Raw genomic sequence first — 6,625 nt, forward strand, 5'->3', positions numbered from 1 at the left:
CACAATTCATGCATTTTGAAGGGGAAAATTATGAAAAGGCCCAAGAACAGTTCTCTCTCTCATTCTTATCTCTACACCTAAATAGGGCTTGAACCCATAACCCCTGAGATCAAGAGTTGCATGCTCTACTGACTGAGCCAGCCAGGTGCCCCTGAAAACATTTCTGGTTAAGAAAGCCCACTCTTCTCTGAGGCCAAGGCAGATATGAAGGGAATGGCCTAGTAAAGTTACTGTTTAGCTGAAGAGTTCTTAAACTAGTACATGCTAAATCTGCCCATTACCCCCTCCTCAACCTTTCCTGGTATTTCCCTCAGAGATGTCAAATATGAAACAGGCTGGCCTTCACTCCAAACTCAGAAGGGAGAGGAATTGTCCAACTTCAGTAAAGAGTTCAATGAAAATATGGTTCTTCATTAGTACATAAGGAAATATTTAGGTTGGGTCTCTTAAAAAAAAAAAAAAGAAAAATCCAGATTTCTTTTTGGGCATTTTTATTTCTGGGAGAAAGTTTCCAGAATGACACCAGTTCATTTGCCCACAAAAATGGCATTGCCATAAAACTTTCCCTGCTGATGCCTGAAATTACCTCCGGCAGTTCATGCATATATATTACACAGCCTCTTTAAATGTCTTCTTAATACCCAAATTCTCTGGACGGGGCAGTAGGAAGAAACAGCAGTGTGGCAGCACCTGGGGGTGGGGGTGGGGACTGAAGCCAGAAAAGGAGTAAAAGACGGGGGTAGGAGAGAAGAATTAGAGTTTTCCCAGGGTCAGCCTGGGGACAGCATTTCATGATCTTTATCACTAATAGTTATCAGAACCAACTAGGCAAAGTTAAAAGTTGAGGGGAATAGAAAGATGATGTGAGAGATATACCCACCTTCCCTTTGGGGTCTTAGTTAATAATAACTGATTTGTGTTTAATGATTTACAAAATGCTTTTACATTGCAAATCCATATGCTCTCCACACAATCCTACCTGTTCGGTAGGCAAGGTGGGTGTTATTTTGCACCATTTAATAGATGAGCAAACTGGGAATCAGAGAGATTTCAGGTAGTAACCAAAAGTCACATGGCAAGTAAGGGCTTGACTGTCAATCACATACTTTTTCTTAATTCACCTTACCTCTCGGATTCTAGCTGAGAAGCCGTATAAACAAGAAAATATAACATAAAATGGTATGGTAAGTATCCGAGCTGGGGGTACAGACAAGTGATCCTGGAGGTCAGAGAAAGGGTGAGAGATTTTCCAGATGTTTGGATCAGTTCAGACTCAGCCTTCAGCCATGATACCAAGCAAGATTGTAAAACTGATTTGGTCTTTGTTCAACCTGGTTCCCTCTCAACCTCAGGACCCTCTTTAAACTCTCCTGATGGGTGTAACTGGATTTTCCACATTTGTCCACTATTTATCAGGAATGCCCTTCTCGAGTGACTTAGCACCTTTACTCTATTAAAGTGTACATATTTCAAAAGATGCATGAGACAAGCAACCCAAGGACAGAAGTAAAAGCCCCATTTCCTCTCACATTGCAGTGCACATGTGACCACCCCCCAGGTTCCCTTTTTATATTAAGCTATCATATAACTTTTATTTTCTATTTACAATATTTCCCTACTTGTCTTAATACTAGAGTCACTTTTCTCTCCTCAAATCTTGGAGTAGAATTCTTGTTCCAGAAGGAAAGGCTTCCTATACACCCTGGCACACCTCTATATACCCCTATGGGTTCATACACCCCAGACTGAGAAGCAATTTAAGGAATCTCGGGCCTGCAGCTAGAATGTTCCTGCTTCTCAACCACTCCCCCCATATGTGAGCTTTAACCCAAGCCCAACACCATGATCTGTTTTCATTTGCTAAATACTACTCTGGGTATGTTACCACACAAAAGCAATTATACAGAAAGTTGGTCCTACCCACAAAGACATTCTGAAAGAGGGGTTGACAAAGACAAAAATGTAAGAGAAATACTCCTGGATGACTGTAAGAGGGACAGAACCACAGAATTTAAGAGGAATCCTGAATATGGATCTGCCAGCTTTGTAAGACAAAACAAAATAACAGAAATGAAAAACACCTCATTTTACAAAGCAACTTGGACTCAGTGAGGTTAAATGACTTGGCTAAGGTCACCACCAGTTTATGGAAAATTCAGGACTAGAACCCATATCACAGCGTTTATAATATATAGTGCTAAGCAAGAGTAAAAATTAATACTGTAAATAAATATTTGCATTTCCTAAAGAAAAATGTAAATGACAGGCCATGGAATGGAAAAAGTAAGAGATGGAATTAAATAGAGGCCAAGACTGCAAGTACAGTAGACTATACTGGAAGATAAACAGTCAACTAAAGTGGTAGGGACGCCTAAATACAGGGTGGGACATTTAAATGAAACCATTTGGAGTCATGTAAACCGGGGCTGACTTCATTATAGCCTCCCTTATGGTACAGAACCACATGTCAAAACTATTTGCTTTACTCTTGATAAACGTGTTTTCCTCATAGAGCCCAAGAGGAGGGTGAGAAAGGTTTAGGTAATCTGGGGGCAATCTGGACATAGCCCTTTGAAGCTCAAAGTGAAGTGTGATGGATGGAGAAACCATTACAAATCTTTTAAGGAAAGCGGGCTCAAAGAGAGGATAAAGAAGATTCTGGCAGCTGCATTAAACATCCTACCTCTTTAGCCACATCTCACTCTATCAGCAATAGTCAAGAGGCCCTTGGTCCTTCCTGCCTCAGGGTCTTTGCACATGCTGTCCCTTCCATCTGGTATCCTTCCCCTTCCCCTATCCCCCTCAAACTTCACTCACTCCCTCATTCTTCAGGTCTAGATTGTCAGGTCTAACTTCTGCAGAGAAACTTCTATGAACCTCATTAGCTTCTTTCATACATTTTCTTCATAGCCCTCATCACAGTATATAATTATATGTTTGTTAGCAAAATTAACTTCCCCAAATGTCTAACTCCACCACGAGACCATAAGCTTCCTGAGAGCAGGGACTGCATGCACTTCATTTACCACCGTGCCTGGAACGTAGTAGATGCAGAATGAGCAAACAGGCATGAACAGGGGTGGCAGTGTGGAGGAGCAGAATGAGCCCCTGCTCCTCCTCCCCCCCCCCTCCCCCCCACACACTCAAGAAGTCAGGCACACTGTGTCTGTGTCTGGACCCAGTTTCAGTTACCAGTGTCCATCCTTCTCTTTTTTGTCTCAGAGACATGTTTCCTCTCTTTCCATCTCTTCTCTGTCCTGTGAGTCTTTTAAATCTTCAAAGACAACATCTGAGAGAAGAGGAATGTTTAGGGTCCTGTGACGGGGAGGTCCCCCCTGAACCGGATGGTGGCAGTAGAGGGCAGTGGCACCCTGGGAGTAACTTACAGAAACAGGCTCCTGATGAGAGAGTCTCTCTCTCTTTCTCTCTCTCTCTCTCTCTCTCTCTGCAGAGCAAGCCAGGGTCAGCAGCAGCCCAAAGCCACAAAAACTGACTTTAAAAGTCCTCCTAAGAGCTGCATCTTTCGACTCCCCAAAACAATCACGCCTTGTGCCCCAGGACACGGCGCGAGTTCCACACTTAAAGCAGTTTCCACAGAACCGCATTCAGTTGGTTTTAAACTCTGGGGAAAGCTGGCAGCCTCTTTGTGGGTTTTTAAAAAAAAACTAGTTAGAGGGACAATTAAACCTTTATGGGCCCCAGAATGTACCTATGCAGACATAAATAAGGATCATTCTTCATCACCAGAGAGAATCCACTTTTTGGCAATAGATATGTTTTTCTACCATCGCAGGACAGAGTTGAACTCACACCTGAGAGCCTTTATGATGAGGGCAGGTGATGGGGGGTCAGCATGAGCAGAGGTACAACTTTGACCATAAGTTCTCAAAATGGACACATTGCAGGCCTTGGGCTTAGCTGGTCTTAAATAAATCACAAACTCCCAAAGCCTCCCCAGAAAGCCGCCTGGATTTTAGGCCAAGAAAACTTGCTCTGCTGGTGCCCCCCCCCACCCCCCCCCACCCTTGGGTTACTCTGGGCCAAAATGGTCCATTTGTCAAAGAGTCCTGACTCCTTTATTCCCACTCTTACAACACAATACAATGCATTCACGTATTTACAGTGCAGTGTCCTTGAATGGTCGGGATGGCTTTTTTTTTTTTAATCCAATAATATCATTAAATGCATCAGGGGGCTAACTTCTTAAAGGAACCTTTGAGTAAACTCTTTTGTTAAGTGAATCAGTCTTTTGTAAGGCAAATCATCAGCCACCAATTTGTTTTCCAAATCTGAGATTTCACATAGGAGATTTTCTTAAACCAGGCCCACTTTAGATGGTGGCCTGTATATTTTCTTTTATTTTTCTGTCTTTGGTAAAGACAAGCCCTTCCTGAATAGACATTAGTGGGTAGGGATGAAGGAATCTCAAACACTTGAGAAATAAATCAGTTTCAATCAGTCCTGTCATCCATAATTCTCTCGAACCACCAGCCTAAAGCAAAGTATAATGATCTCCTGACAAAGAATCCGGCTGCACAGATTTGAAGGCCAGTCTATTTGAAGTCAGTTTCAAAAGAAATGCAGAGAATGGGGTTTTGAAAAAAAATTATTGTCGATTTTTTTGAGGCCAAATACATAGCATAATATTTATCATCTTAACGACTGAAAGTGTACAACCCAGTGGCATTCAATAAATTAAATTCACAAGGTTGTGTAACCATCACCACTATCTATAGCCAAAACCTTTCATCATCCCCCTCAAAAACTCTTCCCATTAAACAGTAAGCCTCCCTCCCCTCCTCCCAACCCCCTCCTTCACAGCCCATGATAACCTCTATTCTACCTCCTGTTTCTACAAACAGAGTACGGGATGGTTTTAAACTCTGGTTTTACTCTGGGGCTTTTCTTCTTCCCACGGTGTGGCAGGAGAATGGGGAAAGTGTGGCCGCCTTCCTTTCACCTTGTAGACCCTTCCCACTGCGGCCTCCCCACTCCCCTTTCCTCCACCCTCAGCGTCTAGGAGCTGAAGCGGGAGCTCACTTGAACGGGGCGAAAAAGGCAGAGGGCTGCAGCCCCGGCAGGAACAAAAGGAGGTCACTGGGTCTGAGTCTCCCTTACCAGCTCAGGAATGGCAAGAATTTTCTGACTTCAATAGTCTGAGGAAGTAGAAACGCAATGAGTAGAAGGCTGTTTTGGTGTCTGAAGCCTGCGTGTAGCCTGCACGTGGCCCCCCCCACCGTTGAGCACCCATCAGCTACAGCGTTTCATACCTGAGATCTGTCAGAGCTAAGACAGATGGGGCGGCAAGAAGAGACTTGGGGGGCTCCCTTGGGCACCCTCAAATTCCATGCTTGGAATTTCTTACTTTGAAAAACACTGGCTAAACCAACAATAACCCCTGCAGAATTTACATTTCTTGTACCCATTGGTGACCAACAGAGGCACACTCAGAATGATTCACATCCTACGGTTTTACTTTGTTCACAATGCTTAGAAATTCTCAGAGGAGCCAACCTCCCCCCCCTGCCCACCATCTCCCCCCTTCCCCAGTGCACAATTCAGGACAACAGGAGACTGGGCTTACGAAATCTGATTTTTAATTGTTTCAAGAACTACTTGGGGACATCCCCCCCCCCGCAGCCTAGTCTCCCCAACCCCAGGAACTGCGAGCCTGCCAAGGCCCTTAGGGCAACTGGGGCAAAGTGGTTCCATGGCACAGAGAAACAACCGTGGGGTGGTGGAAGGGGAATCACCTCAAAAGCAGGAAGCCTGAGTTCCTTGGGCTGCCCACTTGCAGGTGACCTTGGGTGAGTCACTCTGTCCTCATTTCCCTCAAGCAGGTGCTAGTGCCCTCCAACTATGAGAGTTTGTGGGAAAAGGAGAGAGAAACAAGGCTTTCCAGGATCTGGAATTCTCGCATTCCATCAGGGCTGACATTGATGAAGAATGGCTGCAGGGAGGCGGAGGAGGGAATTTGGGGGAAGAGAAGAGTGGGTGGTATACTGTAGGTGTCCTTTAGGACAGGTTGCGGAGAATGAAGTTTTGGTTGGATCCTTATGAGAAAATGTCTAACAGGTAGGTCAGAATAAGCAGCTGGAATTAAGGAGAGAGACTGAGGCAAATGGATAACAAGAATGGAGTCGGGAGCCATGGTTGAGAGATGAAATAGTATTAATAATACCAGACAACATATCAAATGCTTGGCATGTGCCAGGCTCTTTGGGAGCCCTTTTGCTATTACCATTCTCACAACACCCTTACGACGTTGTTAAAAGATGTTGTTTTGGGGTGCCTGGGTAGCTCAGTCGGTCGAGCATCTGACTTCGGCTCAGGTCATGAGCTCGAGGTTTGTGAATTGGAGGCCCGCGTTAGGCTCTGTGCTGACAGCTCAGAGCCTGGAGCCTGCTCCAGAGTCTGTGTCTCCTCTCTCTCTGTCCCTCCCCTGCTCTCCCCCTTTCTGAAAAGTAAACACTAAAAAATAAATAAAAGATGTTTTTCTTACACCTGCTTTACAGCTGAGGAGAACTTAAGTATCTGACTCAAGGTCACACAGGGGATGAGTGGTAAGATAGGGACTTGAACGCAGGGAGTCTGACCTCAGAGCTCTATACGGCCTCCTAAAAGG

Source organism: Panthera tigris, chromosome B2 (genome assembly GCF_018350195.1).
Source record: "Panthera tigris isolate Pti1 chromosome B2, P.tigris_Pti1_mat1.1, whole genome shotgun sequence".
In the NCBI taxonomy this organism is placed as follows: Eukaryota; Metazoa; Chordata; class Mammalia; order Carnivora; family Felidae; genus Panthera; species Panthera tigris.